This window comes from Jaculus jaculus, chromosome 2, assembly GCF_020740685.1.
Source record: "Jaculus jaculus isolate mJacJac1 chromosome 2, mJacJac1.mat.Y.cur, whole genome shotgun sequence".
In the NCBI taxonomy this organism is placed as follows: domain Eukaryota; kingdom Metazoa; phylum Chordata; class Mammalia; order Rodentia; family Dipodidae; genus Jaculus; species Jaculus jaculus.
In genome coordinates this window covers 6,564,451-6,586,118 of record NC_059103.1, presented here as the reverse complement: position 1 = coordinate 6,586,118, position 21,668 = coordinate 6,564,451, and the positions used below count along the sequence as shown (strand labels likewise).

The window sequence follows — 21,668 nt, the reverse complement described above, 5'->3', positions numbered from 1 at the left end:
GGCCTTGTTTCAAAGTCCAAAAAGAAAAGAAATGGGGGGAGGGGGACTGGAGAGATGGCCCTGTTGAAAAGCTCACTTTCAAAGCCCAATGGCCTAGGTTCAATTCCCCAGTACTTATGTAAAGCCAGATGCAAAGAACAGCACAAGCCTTTGGAGGTCTGTGTAGTGGTAGGAGGCTTGGGCACACCCATTCATAGTCTCTCTAATTGCAAAACAAAACAAAACAAAAGAGAACACAGCAGCGTGTAAAGGACAGTACAAGGAGCTGGTGAGGTGAGGCGACATGAAGTCCCTGGATCTCCCTAGTCATCATTCAAGTCACAGTTCAACAGGAACATCAGTCCTGCAGACTGGGGACCACAGCGACCCTGGTGGTGGGCAGCGGTGACACGGAGCCTGATATACTGCCACCTGGAAGTGCTTCAGTACTTCTGAGCCTAGACATAGATTAATCCCGAGTGTACGTGACAGCTCTGAGAGCTGGGTGGCACAGGCCATCACCCCAGCTCCTTAGGAGGCTGAGGGAAACGGATGACAAGAGCAAGGAGAGCCTAAGCTAAAAGTAAGTTCAAGCGAGCCTGGGCAATGTGGAAGCCCCTGTCTTAAAATCAGAAGAGCTGAGCACAGGCACGCAGGAGCAGAGGCAGGCAGTGGCTGGGGCTCAGGTCAGTCGGACCGACAGGAACACAGCAGCTCCAGGGTCAGTGAGAGACTGCGCCTCAAGAACATAAAGCGGAAGAGGACACCCACTGTCCTGCTCTGGCCTCTGCACACACGTGTGAATACACCACACACATATAAACACAATGTAAAAAAGTAACAAGTGGACTGGGAATTTAACTCAGCAGTAGAGCTCCTGCCTCGAGTCCTCCAGTGAGGAGGGGGATAGTGGCTCAGCCAAAGAGAGACTGCCTAGCATACTCAAAGACCTGGGTTCAATCCAGAAGCGAGACAAGAGAATGATGCATAATTCATATGCTGGCAAAAGAAAATGAATCATAAGAGATGTTCAATTAAAACCCAGCAACGCTGAGAAGGAAGGGACGAGGAAACAACAGGAAACAAAGCAGTGAGCGAGCTCAGAACGGCAGCAGCGAGCCTGGGACAAGCAAACACGGGGCGTCCACAATCACTTCAAAGGTGAACGACCTACACACACCACTGTCTCAATACCACGATCACAAGAATGTCGGGGTGCATTAAAAATGCCTAATTATATGCTGGCTACAAGATGTGCACTTTGGAACAAAAAGACACACCTACTGAAGTAAATGGAGAAAAGAAGAGAGACCACGCTCCCTCCGGTCAAAGGAGAGCCGGAGAAACTCTAGTTCTCACAGGGCGGCCAGGAAAGACATCAGAGAGGCGGCTGACACAGGGGCACTGCCGCAGGAAGGCGCGACCATCCTCCACATGCTGATGACCCGGTGACGACAGAGTGGGGAGAAACGCACAGCACAAGCAGGCCAAAGGACACACAGAAGAATCCTCTGTGCAGGGCCGACTTGCACACTTCTCTGTTTGGAACACGCAGACCCAGGCAGACAAGCAGTTAGGACACAGCTGAACCAAAGCGGGCCATCCATCACGTGGGATGGTGACGGAGCGCTTCCTGCCCACAGCAGACGCCCAGGTCCTGAAGCCACAGCAAGCACTCACAGCCGCGGGGGGGCCGGCCAAAGACACCTGCGCACCGGCGGACAGAGAGGAACATTCCTAAGTCCTGCGCTGTGAGCTGGAGGCCCTCACTTCATCACACTGGCCACAGAAATAGAGCGTTAGACAGTCCCAGTATACTCAGGAAGGCGACAATCCACCTCTAATGAACACACACTCCTGCAAGAGGCTTGGGAGAAATGCAACACTTTGGAACAACAAGAGAATGAAATTACAATTTATCACAATTGTGAGTTACAGCAAAAAGTGGGCTTGGAGGTTAATGTATTTATTGTCCTGTCTCAGAAACATTGCCCTAACGTCACCTAAGCTTCCTAGGCAGACACTGCACACCAAGGTGAGCAGAAGACAGCAATAATGGTTAGAAGTAGGTAGAAACCACTTGACCAAAGCAAAGGCTGGAGCCTGGAGAACATCATTGCAGGTACATCTCCAAGCCTCAGACCACAAAAGCAGCCAAGACCTGGAGAGAAGGCATTGTCCTCACTGACTTGTAACTGCCCAGGGACACTGAAAAATTCAAAGCTGGGAACAGACCAAATCTCCAGAGGCACCAGTGACTGAAACTCACTGGGGAAGGAAGAGGACATCAGGGCCCTCTGGGACCAGGCCAGCTGTGCAGCTACTTGTGGGCCTGGAACCCAGACGGGCTGAAACTGATGAAGGCACGTGCATAAGCAAGCCCAGTGCGAAGCAGGCAGAAGCCAGCCCTATTAGCCAGACTGGCAGCCCATGTACGCCCCACACACGCTGACCGTGAGCTGTGTGGAGGCCACAGTTCCAGGGAGTCAGCCCCCTAGGGAACGTGTCCCACAGGTTACCTGGTACCTGGCCCTTCCTTGTCTGCAACTGCACTTCACAGCGGAAGCTCTCCTGTGGCTGTTTTTGGGGTGACTCAAACACTGGGTCAGCCTGATGGGACAGCCTGTTTCTAGTAGCAAAACTGAATTCAGAGCTGTGCAGATGGCTACTTCAGATCCCCAGGAGACACACGAAGGCAGGACAGCATGTCAAGTGCTGTAATCCCAGCACTGGGGAGGCAGTCATGGGAGCCCCAGAGCAAGCTGGCTAAGCACATGAGCTGAACTGGTGAGCTCCAGGTTCCGTGTGTCAACAGTTAAGGTCGAAAGCAATCAAGGAATATACATGATATTGACTTCTGGCTTCCATAAGCATGCACAAATGCTCATATGCATGCATATGGGCAACCAAGTACACCCACTCACATGTGAAAGATGTACAACAGTCACACCACACACACATGCACACATTTTTTATGAAATTGGATGAATACTTACTAAGCTTTCCTAAGGAAAAGCAATAGACCCACAAGGTTTTACTAGGTGAATCCAATTAAGTATTTCAGCAAGACATAATACCAATTCAGAGCTATGGAACAAAGAATAAATGTTAAAAAAATAATAATAATTGTTATTTTTTTTTAAACTACAGACTTTAGCAGTGAGATAGATGGGTAGCTGCGGCTGTCAGTGTGATTGGATTAAGATCGGCCCAAACACTGGTGAAGTACACACTGGGACACAACTTTTGTTTGTTGTTTTTTGTTTTTCAAGGTAGGGTCTCACTCTAGCTCAGGCTGACCTGCAATTCACTATGTCGTCAAACTCTCAGAGATCCTCCTATCTCTGCCTCCTGAGTGCCGGGATTAAAGGTGTGCACCACCATGCCCGGCTTTTGGACACATCTTTGAAGATGCTTCCAGAGAAGACTAAAAACCAAGGGAGGGCTGGAAGGACGGCTTAGCAGTTAAGGTGTTTACCTGCAAAGCCAAAGGACCCAGGTTCAATTGCCTAGGACCTACGTTAGCCAGCTGCACAAGGGGCACATGCATCTAGAGTTCGTTTGCAGTGGCTGGAAGCCCTGGTGAGCCCATTCTCTCTCTCTCTCTCTCTCTCTCTCTCTCTCTCTCTCTCTCTCCTTCTTTCTCTGTCAAATAAATAAAAATAAAATATTTTTTTAAAAATTCAAGGGAGAAGAACTGCCCTTGGATGTGGAAGAGCCATCCCTGAGTTGGGGTCCTGGGTAAATGAGAGAAACAGGGGAGTCACAGAGCACAGGCATCCCTGAGCTGAGGACCTGGATGAAGTGAGGAACACAGGAAGTCACAGAGCTCAGGCATTCCTTGCTCTGCTTCCTGACCCAGCAGACATGAGCAAACAGCTGCATGGCTCCTTCTTTTGCTATGGCTCCTCTTCACAGAGAATGACAGCTTCAAATCCTGAGGCTAAGTATACCCTTCCTCTGTCACACCGCTTCTGGCCAGGGCTTTGGTTGCAGCAAGGAGAAAAACAACATACACGAGGTACTAGCCCTGGTTCATTAGTCACAACAAATGCACCACCCTAAAACGAGAGATCCTGTTCTGGAATCCTCACCCTTGGAAGGCAGAGGCAGGAGGATCAGAAGTTCAAGGCCAACCTTGGCTACATAGAGAGTTTAAGGCCAGCCTGGATACTATGAGACCCTGCCTCACAACAGAAAAAAAAAAAAAAGTCTAAGTAAAATTCAAAAGCAGGCAATCTTTGCAAACATCTCAACATAATATGTTTTCTTCACCAATGCCTGTTCTCCTAAATCTGGGTCAATACCTGCCACCCAATGGTGAGCCCAGAGGTGAGCAGGGCAGATGTTTTAAGCTCCTGGGTTGGGGGGAAAGATGGATTCACTAATTTTTTCTAGACTTTGATTAAAAAAAAAATGAGTCTATCTTCTAATCAGCAGTGTAGCTGTGGGACAAACAAATACCATAAAAGCACCTGTGGTGACCAAGATAATGAGGAAGGAAAACAGAAGAGAAAATTATTACTCTTGACAAGGTACAAAAAGAAGAGAAAAGAACACAAACAAAGAGCTAGTGTGAGATGGATGACATCAATGCAAATGTGTCTTGAAGAGGCCCCAGCTCAGTGGAGAGAGGGGGCTCGCCTCCAGCGCGAGGGGCTGGGCGTGGCTCAGTGGTACAGAGCTGGTCTGGACAGGCTGGCAGAGGGGGCTCAGCTTGAGCACTTGCCCAGCAGAGGCATAGGCAAGGCCTTGGTCTCCATCTCCAGCACCACACACAACAAAATACAAAGCAAATGTATCATCACATTAAGAGCAAACAGCTAAATATTTCAACTACAAACATTTTTAGATGGAATAAAATCATCACAAATCTATACTCAATATATGAGGGAATCCTTTCTCACAACATAATGGAGCTTCCAAATGAAAGATGAAAAAGCAAAAGGTGTGGCTATGAAAACAGAAGCTTAATGACTGAAGGACTCCACAGATGGAATATTTCACAATAAGAAAGGAGTAAACTCCCCAGGAAGACAATGCTTTTCAATCCGTATGTGCCTAATAGACCTGCATCAGACAACACGGCATTAACTGAAAAAACTATGAACAGACAGACAACTCAAAACACCATGGGAAGGGCAGCGTAATCGCTCAGAACGCAGAGGCACCTTCGCGAAGGACACAGAGCGCTGCATGGACGTTGGCATCCGGCAGCTGCAGGCGCCACGCTACGGCTGCGTGTGCACAGGGGTCCGTGAGAATTCGCTATGAGGATGCAGGGTCGCACACTCCAGCCCAGGCTGACCTCAAACACGGCAGTCCTCCTGCCTCAGCTTCCCAAGTCCTGGAATGACAGGCATGTAATACCACACCTAATTCCATTATGATAAACACTAAAGGCTTCATGTCAGAGCATTATCTGAGCACAAGGAAATGCTATAAGTCAGCGAGACAATAATGAAAAATTCAAGTGATCATAAATGAAGAAATTGTCTCTACCCCATTTGTCAAAAGTGGAGGAGGAGGGGAGATGAGAGGAAAAAGAAGAGGAAGAGGAGGAAAAAGAAGAACACCATGGGAATGGAGAAGCATTTTGAACAGAATGCTACCTTCCATGCTTTGGATCACCAGTGTTGCAGGGTGGCACAGGGAAAGGAAGTGAAATTACCTGGACAGGACATGTCCTTGTATGGGACTGTGGCACAGGGGCCTCTCTTGCTTCCTGGCCATGGTGGATTCGGCTCCAGGACAAGCTCCCATGGTGCACTGCTTCACCACAGACCCAACCAAAGACCCAGAGCCAGCAAATAGAATTTTCATAATGTGGTAACCTCAGGAATCTGTCATCTTGATAAAAAGCGATTGCAGTAAGGAAAATACAACATACCAAACATAACGCTGTACAACTGAATTCACGACCATGAATGCCCACGTGAGGACAGGAGGAAGGCTGGGAGGCAACCAAGAGTTCAGGCAGATTTAACCGCACATGAAAGACAGATCAATGACAGAGCCCTGGATGGAATTAATGCAGTCGGAGGTTGACAGAATCAAACAAACATTTGCTTATATCAGACAAGAGGGAGAGGGAAGCGGCAACTGCTGATAGAACAATGCACAGGGCTGGGGAGGTGGCTCAGGCAACAACGTGCCCGCTCTGCAAGCATGGGGACAGGAGGTTGATCTCTGGTGGTACATGTCTGTGGCCCCAGCACTGGGGAGAGTGGAGACAGAAGGACCCATGGGGCTTGCTGACCCAGCCTAGCCAGGGAGAGACCCTGTCTCAAAAGGTGGATAGTGTTGCTGAGGAATGTCACCCAAGGGTGTCTTCTGGATTCCACACACAGGTGTACACACACACATACACACAAACACACAATATAAGATCAATATTTACAAAATTTAGTTTAGATTGTTTTTTTAAAAAATGGGATGGGAAGATGCCACAGCTTTTAAATACTTATTTATTTGAGACAGATAGAGAGAGATAAAGTACAGGTAAGCCAGGGCCTCCTGCCACTGTAAATGAACTCCAGACACATGTACCACTTTGTGCATCTGGCTTTATGTGGGCACTGTGTAACTGAACCTAGACAATCAGGCCCGCTGAGCCATCTTTTCCTCAGCCCTGTCTCAGTGTTTAAAAGTGTTTTGCTATGCAAGCCTGCCGACCAGATTGGGAATCGCCACATAAAGCCAGATACAAGTAGTACGGGTGTCTGCAATCAATCCCAGGGCACCCACACCCATGGGAGGCAGAGTGAGGAGAATCCTGAAGCTTGTAGGCCAGCCAGTCTGGCATCTGTGATAACCACTGACAAGAGAGACGCTGCCTCTAACAGGGTAAGGATGAGGTCCAACACTTCCACACATGACTTGTATATCACACATGCATACACACTAAATAAAAAATTAAGGAGGGAGGGGATTACACAAAATGGATCATTTCCACTTCTTCTCTTAACAAAAAAAGTAAATCCCGCCAGGCGAGGTGGTGCACGCCTTTAATCCCAGCACTAGGGAGGCAGAGGTAGGAGAATTGCCGTGAATTCGAGGCCACCCTGGGACTCCACAGTGAATTCCAGGTCAGTCTGGGCTAGAGTGAGACCCTACTTCAAAAAAAAAAGTAAATCCCAAACTCTAAAGCTATTAAGTTCCAAGTTAAAATTTCTCCAAAAGGAAATGCTCTGGAGCCCTCACTGGCTATGACCTTCCAACCAGGCAGGCCTTTAAGAAATACGCACCTACCTAATGGGGTTGAGGGGTGGACACCAAAACCTGCTAGAAACCTCTAGATTCACCAACCATCAGAGACCCCCAAATCCTCCATTAGCTTAACGGTGAAGCAAATACAGTATTACACATTAAACCACAACCTACAGGGCACGCATGCTTATTCCTGAAATGTGAGTTCAGCTCAATATTTGAAAAAAATCAATGGATTTAATTCCTATTAACAGAATAAATAAGTCATATATCTCTGCGGTAAGAGCATTTGATTATAATCCAATAACTATTCGTGATGAAAATGGTGAAACAAAAAGCCCCTTAGCAGCACATGACCCCAGAGAGCTGAGCCTTTCTGGGAGCCAGTGGGCTTCCTCGCTGCGGGGGGCAAAGCTGTGTGATCGCTAACGGGCGTGTGCTGCTGCCGGCTTAGCAAGACTGACAGGGAGGGACGCAGCTGCCACCACCACTTCTCTTCAGGGTAGCATGGAGAGTCTAAGTGGACTAGAACAAGAAAAGACCCAGAAGTATTAAGATAGCGAGCAAAGGAAAGACTATTATCTGCAACGCCATTGTGAACACAGATAATCCAGAAACTTAAACTACAAAGGAATTACTAAAATGAGGAAGTTTAGCAATGTCACTGAGCCAGAGCTGACCATCTGCGATGAGGGGACCTGGTGTGCAGGCCTCTCACCCCAGGAATGCAGGAGGTTGGGGCAGGAAGATGCTTGAGCTACAGAGTGAGTTCAAGACCAGCCTAGGCAGCTCAGTGAGCCCCTGTCTCCAGACAGAGAGTGAAGAGGCCAGGGGATAGCTCCGCGTGGAGCGCTGGCCTGGCGCGCAGGGGCAAGGCCTGGCTTCCATCCCTAGCGCTGCAAGAAAGAAACAAGTGCAACCAGGAGCGCTGGGACCAGAATGCTCACAGCATAGAAGGACAGAAATAGTATTTTAATAAAGACATTATTTGTAATGTGAAGAAGCCCCTAAGAGAGAGAAAACAAGAGCCAGGCTGGGCAAGGCAGCGCATGCCTTGAATCCCAGCACTCAGGAGGCAGAGGTAGGAGGACTGCTGTGAGTTCGAGGCCACCCTGAGACTACAGAGTGAATTCCAGGTCAGCCTGGACTAGAGTGAGACCCTACCTTGAACAACCAAATAAGAAAAAGAGAAAAGAGCGAGCACATAGTAGGTCTGCAGATTAGCAGACTCAATATAGTTCACATCTTCTGAATCTGAGCGTGTCTGGTGCTGGCGGAACTGAGAGGCTGGAAGGGCCCCAGACAAAGGCAGTGGCCCTGAGCAATCCAGGGACAAGGAGGACACCCTTCGGGTAAAGACACTAAATAAGCCACACTAAGACAGGCTTGGGCAAAGAGACACATAGCAGTGAGGTGACACCGAGTCTGGAAGCAGATCGGTAGGTCCGGGGGGGTGGGGGGGCTTTTGCGCTGATGAGGCGCATGGGCCACAGAGTGAAGATCTCCACAAAGAACAGCCGTGTCCACCAGGAACCATGGGAAGAGGGAAGGCTGGCACGACACTTAAAGCAACCCACTGCACAGTGAGTGTGGCACAGCAGAGCAATGAAGAACGTGCCAGGGCTTGAATGTGAAATGACCCCGCAGGTGGTGATGTCTTCAGGGAACCTTTGGGCTGTGGCCTTGCTAGCACAAGTGGGTTGCTGAGGGCAGACCCTGAAGATGGCATCACCTCCAGTTCTGTCCCACACCTATCATCGTGCTTCCCCAGAAGAATGGGGAAGCATCCCCCAAACCAGGAGCCAAAATAAGCCGTTCCGCCCTTCAGTCCTTCTGTCGGGTGCTGGCCACAGCAGCGTGAATCCCCAAACCAAAGGTGATACTGAGCTGTAAATGATCCCCTGGTGGAAGGCAAGGCTCTTAAATGGCACCAAACAGCAACTAGAAACTGGACACACATATTTCACAAAGGTTCCTGTCCCAAATGTGTAGAGAGAGAACTCTGAGTTGCAAGGTGAATGGGCAATGGAGTTGGATGCGTGATTCTCTGGAGGATATCTATTCACTCTAGATAGAGCACCAACATCCCGAAGAAAGGACTCCACCCAAGCCCAGGTCAGAGAACTGGTGGTGGGTGTAGGGGAGTACCTTACAGGCGGGAGGGTACTCAGGGGCAGCTGTACCACTGAAGAGCCTTCCAATCTCCTGTAGATTCCACCCTCAGCTTCAAACACTGAGGTGACCATGTCACACCTGCCCAGAGGACACGGTTCCACTGCAAGAATGGAAGGACTTCCTCTAAGCGGCCCTCCACATGGCCAGGCGACATACGAGCAGGTCCGGGATTGCTGCGGCCCTGGAGCAGGCACCAAACCCCGTGAGATGCTACGACACGACACGCAGGACAGCAAGGACTGACTCCAAGGCACTGAAGTAACGAGAAGACAGTGGACGCCCCTGGCAGCTAAGCCACCCGGGAGGCAAACCTCTGGGGTCAGGGTGAAGTCCCCACACAGGGCCTCGAGGGAGCAGCCACATTCCTTGGCACACAGACAGGCATTCTGAAGGATAGCCCTAGGCCAGAATGCTCCAGTGGCATTAGTTACTGCTGCCAGGTAAGAAGGCCTGCCACTAGGAAGGGAAGATGCCCACAGGACAGAAATAAAATTGCTGCACCACACGGCATAACTGTGAGCAAATGAAACAAACGCCATTAACCTGTGCATGATCTGTTCACACACCATTACAAATGCATACACATCGCTGACACCACAACACACACAACTGACCTGTGTAGGATCTATGCACACACAATTACACATACACACACACACAACACTGACCCATGTAGGATCTGTTCATACACCATTACATACACACGCAACACTGACCCATGCAGGATCTGTTCACACACCATTACACACACACACAACACGGACCCATGCAGGTTCTGTTCACACACCATTACACACACACACACACAACACGGACCCATGCAGGTTCTGTTCACACACCATTACACACACACACAACACGGACCCATGCAGGATCTGTTCACACAGCATTACAAACACATACATACAACACTGACCCATGCAGGATCTATTCACACAGCATTACACACACATACACACAACACTGAACCCCCATGCAGGATCTGTTCACGCAACATTACAAATACACACATGCACACACCCACAAAACATATGTACAGGATCTATCTGTTCACATACCATTACAAACACCCAAAGCCGACATGAGGTCACAAGGTACCAGAGATGGCCTACATCCTGACACTGCAGGGTCCACAGACATGCTGACCTCATCAAAGCTCAAAACATATTGAGGCAAGGTCTTTGTGGTCCAGGCTGGCTTTGAACTTACAGTAGACCTCTTAAGCCTCCTAAGGGAGAGGAGGCATACAGCATTATGCCATGCCCGACAAGGGACTCTGAAAAGATATCTGTGGGTGTCTGGGGAGATGGCTCAGTGGTTACAGGTGCTTGCTTGCAAAGTCTGCCAGCCTGGGTTTGATCCCCCAGCACCCACATAAAGCCAGATGCACAAAGTGGAACATGCGTCTGGAGTTCATCTGCATTGGCAAGAGACTCTGGCATAATCATTCTCTCTCCTCCTTTTTCTGCTTGTAAATAAATAAATAATCATATATTTCAAAATGGCGCCATGGTTTTAGAAGTATGCTACATACTTGCAAACAGCTCGTGGTGAAGGCACTCCCCAAAGACAGCTCCCTGCTGGGCCACGTGTCCCAGACTCTCCGCTCTGGGAGCCCGTAAGGAGTCGCCACCCACACAGCCTTGCCCCAGTGAGCATGCCCACCCACGGGGCTAAGTGGAAGCCGGAGGTGGTGCGTAACCCCAGCCCAAGTTGGGAAGATGGGCAGCAAAGAGGTCTCTGGGAGACAGCCAGAAGGGCCGAAAGCTGTGATCCTAACTGAAACGAGAAGAGGAACAAGCGACGGTGGGAGGGTGAGGAAACGCGCGCCGGGCGAAGGGCTCCCCGGACCAACAGGACTCAGCCTTACTTACTGAGGACACTGGTCTGGACGCGTGGGACACTGAGCAGTGTGATTCGGGCAGCCAGCTGAGTGAGGACCCAGGATCAGCAGACACAGGGCGGCGGCTCCACACTTCGGGGAGACTATGAGGGAAGTTCTGGGTCCATCCTGATGGCACAACCTGCACCCCAGGGTACAGACAAGTGTCTCTGGAGACAATATGTTGGCAGCCCTCAAAGCTCATTAAGTGTGCTTAATTGGGTGAGGCTAGTTCCACTGATGACAAGTGAATGAGAGGGTAATTTTAGCAGAATGCAGTTCTATTAATTTCCAAATAGTAACTCGGACAAAGCACTAGCAAAGTGTTCCCGAGCACATTTGTGGCTTCACGTCTTTGGTGAGCAGATAAGGCTAATTTAGAATTAACACACCACTGGCTTAGACCAATTAGAGGCTATTAAGCAGGTCTCTCATCCCACCGCGTCAGTGCTCCACGGAACTCCACCAGTGCCTCTGCTGGGGTGGGGGTGGTGGGGACCGGTGGCTCCAGCTGCTGGAGAGTCTGCGTCAGGAGGCCGTGCTCCGCGGGGCGGCCGTGGGCGTGTGGGGACAGCAGGGCCCATGGGCCACGACAGGAATTCTGGGTTCCTGCTGTCCTGCTGAACGGTGGCCTGCCCTCGCTGCCAGGCACCACTTTTCCTGGAGTTCACTCCCTGAACTACCATGAGCCAGTGACAAGGTCACCTTGGACAAGAGCCAAGTGCACTCACTTTCCAGAGCTCCGCTGGCCCCCTGGGAGCCTCACCGGGCAGAGCCAGATACCTAGCTGAGCTGGGAACTGAGTCCAGTCCTCCCCAGAGCGGCAGGGGGCTAACGAGGGTATTCTGGAAAGAGAGACAAGGGCGTCTTTGTGCCTGATCTGCTCATCTGCCCTCCACCGGCCAGACCAGGTGCAGACCCCTACTTCCCACTGAGTCACTGCCTCTGACTTCTCCCCCAGTCACCCCCTGCAGCTGGAGGGGCCAGGAGAGGAGCATGCCATTCTGCACTTCCCACAAGCCATGCTATGCAACTTCGGCCTCCTGAGAGAAGGCGCTACCCCACCTACTGTGGGAAGGAGTAGGAATCAATTGAGATTCCCCAAAGCAATTTTATTCAGGCTTCACACTGCTCTCTTACAAATCCCATTTCATGTATGCTGGTCGTATAACGTGTTCCCCGCACCCACCTGGCCAGCCAGGTACTTCCAAGCCAAGCCCCTTCATATCCACGCAGATGATGCCACAGGGATGTATCAGAGCTGCCTTTCCTCGAGCGACACCAACAGTCACCAAAGGGTGGAAAGTCTCACCAATTGTCCAGCTATTGGCGACAAGTGCCCCTCAGAGTCTCCAAAGGGGAGAGGCACCGGGTCCACCCAGGGGAGGCAGTGAGACCAAAGCACCAAGGACTCAGAGTGGCGCTATTCAAGACACAGAATGAGGGGATGGGGATAGGCCAGGCATGCTGAATGCAGCCAGACCCTGGGTGCTTTGCTAGGCCCTTCCAGCCTCGGAGTCGACCTGGTCCTCTACAAACCAGTTTCCCTTTGGGCAAAGCAAAAATTAATTCAGACAGATGTGGTGGCAGGACCAGCCCCCAGCAATACCTTGTAATACTGGGCTCAGAGCAGCTGCTCCTCAAGAGGTATAGCGGATAGGCGGCCCATGAATGGCACACTCCGCGTAGCGGGCTTAGCCCCCAGCCTCTATGCGCGGCCCCGACCTTCTATCCTGCTGCCTACCCGGCAGCTAGCTAGGGCCTGGGCCCTGGCACAGCTCAGCGGGCACAGGTTCAACTGGAAAATGAATGACAGAATTGGACGATAGGACTCCAGGATGGGACATGGAGTGTCCTCTCACCCTTTCATTGAGAACCTGGGTGACAGCGATCGGTGGCAGGACCCAGCTCCCAGCAATACCCTAGAAGGCAGATGGATACGCAGATGGAAAGGGGCTTCATCAGAGTCACACGCCGGCAGTGACCACACGTACCCACTGACCACGTACAGTAGAGAAAGAGAAAGGGTCAAGGGGGACCAGCCTGCTCTCTAAGAACAAGATCCCCACTGAGGGAGCTGATCTGAGAACCTGTAGAAGGAACAAAGATTAGAAAAGTGAGAGACATATGTCAGGAAGTAGCCACTGAACACAGGGCGGGGGTGGGCAGAAATGTTACTTTGTTAAGACAGAATGTGTGCCAAGTAGGAGACTCCATCCATCCCTTCCTTGAACTTGGGCTCCTTAGAAAAGACCAACTGTTCAGGTGGGGTTCTTTTTTGGTGGGGGGGGGGGAAGATCTCATGATTCTGCCCAGGCTGGTCTCTTAACCCCTGGGTTCAAACAATTCTCTTATCGCAATCTCTCAGCCCCATTCACACCCGTTCCCCAGCCACCTATCAGTGCTGGGCACTTCCTGGGATCCTGCACACTGGGGCATCTCAGATGAGAAGACATCATCACAACACTACAGTTACTGATTGTCTGCCTCCCCGACCAAAAGGATAGCATTGGGGCAGAAAATTTGCTCTTCTTTAAAAAAATTTTATTTTATTTTAGGTATTTACTTGAGAGAAAAAGAGGCAGATTAGAGAGAATGGGCATGCCAGAACCTCAAGCCACTGCAAACGAACTCCAGACGCATGTGCCACCTTGTGCATCTGTCTTATGTGGGTCCTGGGGAATCAAACTTGGGTCCTTAGGCTTCACAGGCGAGCGGTCACAGGCAAGCACCTTAACCTCTAAGCCACCACTCCGGCCTCCTCTCATTTTCAAAAAAGAAACATGGTTTTATGTATCCCAGAGCTGGCCTCAAACTCACTACACAGTCAAGGAAGACCATGAGCTTTGGATCTTCCTGCCTTTACCTCCCAAGTGCTGGGAATACAGGTGCACACTACCAGGTCCGGTTTACGCAGTGCTGGGAATTGAGTGCAGGGTTCTGTGAATGTGAGGCGAGCACCCTACTGAGCCACAGTCCCAGCCAAGCCTGCCACTTCACTGCTGAGCACAGTCAAGACAGTACCGTGCAGGGGACAGACGTCAACGAATCAAAGTGTCCTGCGGACTGACTCTCCTTACCGTCCTCACACTGCGTCCCCCTGGGCTCTCTGTCAGGGTCTCACACCCAGACACACCTCCAAGGGACAACTGGCGCTTGCAGACCCACAAACTACCCTTCTGTGCTGCCCCTGCAGCCCCCACCCCTGGGAGGAGCCGGGCAGCTGCACCCCCGCACTGAGTGAGGCCCTGTGCTGTGGATAAGGGGCTCTGAGCTGCGGTCAGCGTGCAGGCTTGGTGAGCAGACAGACGTAGCCCAGTTCACAGTGTCCTTTGCTGTATAAGTCACGTGCGATTGCTACAGAGTGCACAAGAGCCACAGCCTCCACCCTTAGCACCCTCTATTCCCAGCCACACTCCCTCACGGAAGGCGTCGCACGTCACACGTCACACGTGTGAGAGTGCCACAGACACCGCGGCGCCAGCAGGCAAGGCAGCCCCGAGGGGTGGCACTGCCGCTTTTTCTCAGAGCAGTTCTCACGCCTATGAGGTCGCTAGGGCCGCATCCTCCTTGCAGACGCAGAGGACGGGCTAACCCAACAAGACCAGGACCCATCTGAGAACAAGCCTGCCACAGAGAAGTGCGAGGAGGCAAAAGAAACTGGTTCTCACGTTGCTGGGTGGGGAGAACAGTCTCTGCTGGATGGCTGTGAAGCACACGCAGGCAGCCTCTACCCGCACAGCCCCCTCCCCAGTGCTCCACAAAGACCCTCCAAGATGGAGAGGGTGGGACAAGCACAGAGCAGGCGAGGTACGTCCTAAGGGTCTCCACACCGCAGATCTGTTTGCTGGAGAGGCCCGTGCATCTACCTGAGGGACATGGCCAAGGCAGTCACCTTCATGGGCCACAAAGTTCGCAGTGGTTGCAGCGTGCTGTTTCCAGAACCCCCGAAAGGGATCTAGAGGACAGCCTCATGACCTCTTCCCACTGCAAGCTGAGGAAGCACATCTGAAAACCCATGCTCAGGACTCACTTTCAGTTGCCAACTCGGGGAGCGGGGGTGCAAAACTGCAGACACAGAGACAACAAGCACTGTGACCACAGGCTATGGCACCACGACCCACAGCTTGGAGCGGTGTCTCTTCATGGAGACAGGCAAGGGCGTTCCCCCAAGATGGCATCTGGGCAGGCCTCGTTCATCTCTAGATTTTTTCCATCCACAGGCAGTGGACCTAGAAGTGGTGAACTTGAGGAAACAATGTCTTCCCAGAACACCTGCTACAAGAGAGGTGCAGACGGAGGAAGGTGTGCCGTGTGCAAATCCCATCACAGCAACTCCACCGCCGCTATCCACGCAGCAGCCATGCAAGCATCCCAGCAAGGCAGACATCTGAGGCATGCACGGGGGAAGGAGGTGTCTTAGTAGCACCCCCAATATCTGTGTGAGTGTCTGTGCAGGCTCAGATGCAAACCAGGCTGGACCATCCCTAAACCAGCTGCCCCACTGGACGAGGGGGGAGCCCGGGGAAATGTGCCAGGGGCCTTAGGGCCTGAAGGACTCCGATAGATGCAGCCCATATGGCAACGTGAGATCACTGTGTCCCAAAACATCTTTACAAACTAAAGCCAAGGGGTAAACTGGGGTAACAATACCTCCAACCTCTCATCAATCAGCAAGAAAATGACTGTCCCCCTAGAAAACAGGCCAAAACCAATAATCGACAGAGGACGTGTGCCTGACAGATAAGCACAGGGAGAACAGCAACAATGCCATCTTTGATACAGTGGCAGGAGCAAACTGATGCTGGCCACAAGGCCAGGCACCACATCCATGGAAGTGACATTTCCAAAGAACATTCAGCAACATGGGCAATGGTTGTAATGTCATGTTCAGGGACAAGCAGGTCTTTCCAACAACCTCTTCGTACACCTGTTGTGAAAAATATTTTGGAGATCCTAAAATGGCTTTAACTCACTATGAAGCTAAAGATGACCTTGAACTATTGATCCTCCTGCCACCCATCTCCTAGGCACTGGGATTACACGTATGGGCCACTATACCCAGTTTATGCCATGCTGGGATTTAACGCAGGGCTTCATGCATGCTAGGCAAGTGCTCTACCAGCTGAGCTTCAACCCTGGTCTCAGCGGCTTCCATCCTCATGTAAGCTGTACTGTCTTCAGGAGGAGGAAGGGCGTTGTACCCCAGGGGAGTCCAAGGGAGCATGCCAGAAGGCTTTAACCTCAGTCTCCCATAGGCAGCCAGCCCAGCCCTGCACAGCGAGGCCCCAGAGCAGCACTGTGGACGCCCCACAGGAGCCCAGGAGGGACAAGGGCAGAGATAGCCCAGGAGAAAACAGGCAGCACACCAGCTGGGCAGAGCCAAGTGATGCAGTGCCAAGCCCAGGAACACAGCTGCCGCACCCAGGTGTGCATTAGATGTTCAAGTTCAACGTGGGGCAAGGGGGCGAGTGACCCACCCACCGTGGAAGAAGAGCTGCCGACGCTGGTCCTGCTCCTCCCTCTTGGGAGTGAAGCTTTGCCCACAAGCACCTGTATGAGACCATGCTAAGCCCACAGGCTTCTGCACAGCTGATAGCAAGGTAGATCCAAGGCCTGCACCCTCCGATGACCTCTGGTAACAGCAAGACCATGAAAGGCAAGGCAGGCGGAGGTGCCCCAGAGAAACTCTCAGGTGGATTTCCGTCCCAGCCCCTTGGACCATGGGTGCAAGGCACAGTAGACACAACTACTGTGTCACATGCTGTGGGAGGCATCCTGCTCCCAGCAGTGTGCCACAGTGGCACCATGTACCCAGACCTGAGAGCCAAGTCGTCTCTGAGAGTCTGTCGATGTGGGGGGAGACAGCCGGCAGTATGCAGCCCACCCAGCTTTCCCCACTTCCACTCCCACGCACCCATGTTCCCCACTCACTCAGTCAGCATGTGCTACAGCCCAGACAAGGCTCCACACACAGTAGACAGCAATACCTCGCAGCCTCTGCCAGGCAGAAACAAGGCTAGCTCCTCTCCCCTCACAACAGATTGTATTTTTCACAACAGCTATAGATTTACCAAGAAATAGAAAGATAATAGGCATCCCACATACTCACGCCTGCAGCCTCCCTGTCACTTCTGGCTTACCCAGGCAACATACACGATTTGCAGACAATAGGAGACATGCAGCCGCCTCGGTGACCATCCAAGTCCTTTGCTCTGCAGGATCCTTCCCGAGTGCTGCCAATCTCCAGGAGGAGGGCTGCAAACAGCAGTGGGATCCTGGTGTGCAGTTTCTCTTTTATATCCGCTAAAGCCCACCAGCGGGGATGCCTGAGTCTAAATTTCATGTGACTAGTAGGAACCCAGGGCTGCAGGGGTGCTCCTCACAGAGGCTCCAGCCTCGACCATCCCAGGGCTGCAAAAGGGGTGCTCCTCACAGAGGCTCCAGCCTCAACCATCCCAGGGCTGAAAGAGTTCTCCTCACAGAGGCTCCAGCCTCGACCATCCCAGGGCTGAAAGAGTTCTCCTCACAGAGGCTCTAGCCTCGACCATCCCAGGGCTGCAGGAGTGCTCCTCACAGAGGCCTAGCCTGGACCATCCCAGGGCTGAAAAAGGGGTGCTCCTCACAGAGGCTCCAGCCTCAACCATCCCAGTGGTCCCGGAGTGCTCCTCACAGAGGCTCTGGCCTCAACCATCCCAGAGCTGCGGGAGTGCTCCTCACAGAGGCTCCAGCCTCGACCATCCCAGGGCTGCAAGAGTGCTCCTCACAGAGGCTCCAGCCTCGACCATCCCAGGGCTGCAAGAGTGCTCCTCACAGAGGCTCCGGCCTCATCCATCCCAGTGGTCCCGGAGTGCTCCTCACAGAGGCTCTGGCCTCAACCATCCCAGAGCTGCGGGAGTGCTCCTCACAGAGGCTCCAGCCTCGACCATCCCAGGGCTGCGGGAGTGCTCCTCACAGAGGCTCTACCTCGACCATCCCAGGGCTGCAGGAGTGCTCCTCACAGAGGCTCTACCTCGACCATCCCAGGGCTGCAAGAGTGCTCCTCACAGAGGCTCCAGCCTCGACCATCCCAGAGCTGTGGGAGTGCTTCTCAGAGGCTCCAGCCTCGACCATCCCAGAGCTGCGGGAGTGCTCCTCACAGAGGCTCTACCTCGACCATCCCAGGGCTGCGGGAGTGCTCCTCACAGAGGCTCCAGCCTCGACCATCCCAGGGCTGAAAGAGTGCTCCTCACAGAGGCTCCAGCCTTGACCATACCAGGGCTGGGGGAGTGCTCCTCACAGAGGCTCCAGCCTCGACCATCCCAGGGCTGCGGGAGTGCTCCTCACAGAGGCTCAGCCTCGACCATCCCAGGGCTGAGGGAGTGCTCCTCACAGAGGCTCCAGCCTCGACCTTCCCAGGGCTGCAAGAGTGCTCCTCACAGAGGCTCTACCTCGACCATCCCAGGGCTGCAAGAGTGCTCCTCACAGAGGCTCAGCCTCGACCATCCCAGGGCTGCAAGAATGCTCCTCACAGAGGCTCAGCCTCGACCATCCCAGGGCTGCAAGGGCGCCACCCCTCATCCCCTGTGGCTTTTGGGAGCTGCTCTGCTGTCCATTCAGGCTGTTTTCTCCTGCACTCCAACAAGCTCGTCATCACTGCTCATTTCCAGCTCTGTCCTAGTCTGAACCTTATCCCCAAGGAGACTGTCCTGGGGAGACATTCCCCTGCAGTTCGGATCTCAGCTAACACAGCAAGAGAGGGGTGCATTCGCCTGTGCACAGATATGCACTCACAGGGTATCTCTGCCTGTTACTCCACACCCTGGGTCGCCCCAGCCCCTGCTGCTCTGACTGAACTGGACAGATGCCCCATCTGTGACCACGTGACACCTACCTACTCAACTGCTCACTTTTATCAAAATGTGTGGCACCACCTGCACTCCCAATCGAAGTATGGATTGCCAGGTCCAGGACTGCTATATACCTCCGTCACCAGTCACAGGACCCCTTACTCCATGAGGTATGCAGGCCAGCACTCCCCTAGGCCTGGGTGTGTAAACAGTAATTGAACTTTTATGAGGGAAGCCAGAACCTTTAGCCAGCTTCTATGAGGAATGTAGTGCTGTATCTGACTGCACATCTGTCACCCAACTTCCTTAAGAACAGAACTCAGGTCACTCTTTAAAGCAAAGGCAACAAAGCAACATGAGTCAACAGTGGGAGAAGGCAGTCCTGGGGTGCACACTATCACCCCAGTGGCTTGAGAGGCTAGTGGATCACAGGTTCAATGCTACCCTAGGCTACAGCGGAAGTTCAAGGCCAGCCAGGGCAACTTAGTGAGACACTGTTTCAAATATAAGAAATAGAACCAGGCATGGTAGCATACGCCTTTAATCCCAGCTCTCGGGAAGCAGAAGTAGGAGGATCCCCGTGAGTTCAAGGCTACCCTGAGAATACCTAGTACATTCTAGCTCAGTCTGGGCAACAGTGAGACCCTACCTCAAAAAAAAAAAAAAAAGAAAGAAAGAAAGAAAGAAAAGCAAAAGAAAGAAGAAAAAGAAATACAGAAGGGCGGGGAAAATGGCTTCATGGTTAAAGGTACTTAATTGCAAAGCCTACGTGCTGGGATTCAATTCCCAAGCTACCCACATAAGCTGGACACAAGAGTGGCACAAGTATCTGACATTCATTTGCAGCAGCAAGAGGCCCTGGCCTGCACAAATAAGTAAAATAAAAATGAAAGGCAGGGTGTGGTGACAGACACCTTTAATCCCAGCACTTGGGAGGCAGAGGTAGGAGGACTGCCTTGAGTTCAAGGCCACACTGAGACTACAAAGTGAATTCCAGTCTCATGCATGCAACTGTACAATGTGCAATCTTGGGAACTGGCTGTCACGATGACCCAGATGGCCAGAGAAAGCTGCGGAGCGTGCCTGCAGCTTGTCCCTGCCTGTCCCCGAGTCCTACCCAGCCCGCCGGCGGCCTGCCCCCCACCCCCGCGGAACAGCAGAGTCCTCACAGTGCCAGGAACAGCATGGCACCGGCGTGCGTGGAGATACACATTTTCTTTCTTAAGTATCAATAATGAGGCCCCACACAGCAGCTGTCAGGTCAAAAAGCCAGGGCAATTTAGATTCTGGGAAACGGGCAAGCTGTTTTCCAATGTGGCTGTATTGTTTTTCTCATCACCCTCCGGATTCTGTCCCTGCCAGGGTTTCTGGGGCCACTGCTACGGCAGACACAGAAGGTGCACAGGGACCTGTCACTCAGGCTTCGCTCTATGCTGCCGTAACGGCTCGTGATGTTGAATACGCTTCTCGGTGCTGACCTGCTGTGGTGCTTTGAATGCAGTGTGCCCCGCGCCCAGGCTCATGTGCAGCACAGTGGTGCCGCTGGAAAGGCTGTGAGCCTGGGGAGGTGGAACCTGCTGGAAGAAGTGTGTCACTTGGGGCACCCGTGAAGTGCTGCAGCCCAGCCCAGCTTGCTGCTCCTCTACTTCTTCCTTGCAAAGTGACAATGGGAGGCCACGTTCTTCCTCAAGCCTGCCATGTTTCCCCTGCCAGCATGGCCTCCAATCTCTGGTACTGTAAGACAAACTGAACTCTTTGTTCCCGAAGGTGCTTCTGGTCAGCTGTGAGTGCACAGGATAAAGTAACTGACCCTCCTTTCATCTGCCTAAGAAGGCTGTGAACATTCCCAACCTGTTTTCTTTTCTTTTCTTCCTTGTTGCCTTCCTCCCTCCCCTTCCTTTCTTTCATTCTTTCTCTCCCTCCTCCCCTCCCTTCCTTTTTGTTTGTTCCTTTTTTTTTTTTTCTTTCTGGGTCTTATGTAGGCCAGGCTGGCCTTAAACTTGTAGTCAAGGATGAGCTTGAACTTCTGGTCCTTGTGTCTGCACATCCAAGGGCTGGGGTTACAGGTGTATGCACTGCCCATACTGGCGTGTGTGGTGCTCAGGATCAGACCCAGGAATCTCCAGTTTAGCTTGTTTCTTGTTCTTCCCATCAAATTCTGGGAGGTCCTTGTGTGCTGCCGACCACCATCTTGCCTTGGACACCTTCCCTCTGACCGAGCGCCCTTGTGCTTAGTGACTTATGTGTGTGTTTACAGCTCCCACCATGGGCTTTCACTCAGGAAAAGCATCACATTAAAAAAAATACTTAGCTGGAACCTACACAATGGGAAAAAGTCTTCGCCAGCTATACATCTGATAGAGGATTAATATCTAGGATATACAAAGAACTCAAAAAGTTAAATAATAAGGAATCAAATAAGCCAATCAAAAAATAGGCTATGGAGCTAAATAGAGCATTCTCAAAGAAAGAAATACGAATGGCATATAAGCATCTAAAAAAATGTTCTATGTCACTAGTCATCAGGGAAATGCAGATTAAAACTACATTGAGATTCCATCTCACTCCTGTCAGATTGGCCACCATCATGAAAA

The 21,668-nt window shown here is 51.9% G+C and overlaps 1 protein-coding gene across 8 annotated transcripts in view; it reads right to left on the bottom strand.

Annotated features, from left to right (window-relative positions):
* Positions 1 to 21,668, bottom strand: part of Mad1l1 (mitotic arrest deficient 1 like 1) — a 345,185-nt gene that overhangs the window by 152,447 nt on the left and 171,070 nt on the right. The window contains exon 1 of one of the 8 annotated variants that reach the window (XM_045143919.1): positions 17,389 to 17,487. The exons of the other annotated variants lie outside the window; for them this stretch is intronic. The gene's annotated coding sequence lies outside the window, so the exon portion shown is untranslated. Of the gene's footprint in view, positions 1 to 17,388; positions 17,488 to 21,668 lie in introns of those variants that run through there. 8 annotated transcript variants of the gene reach the window in all.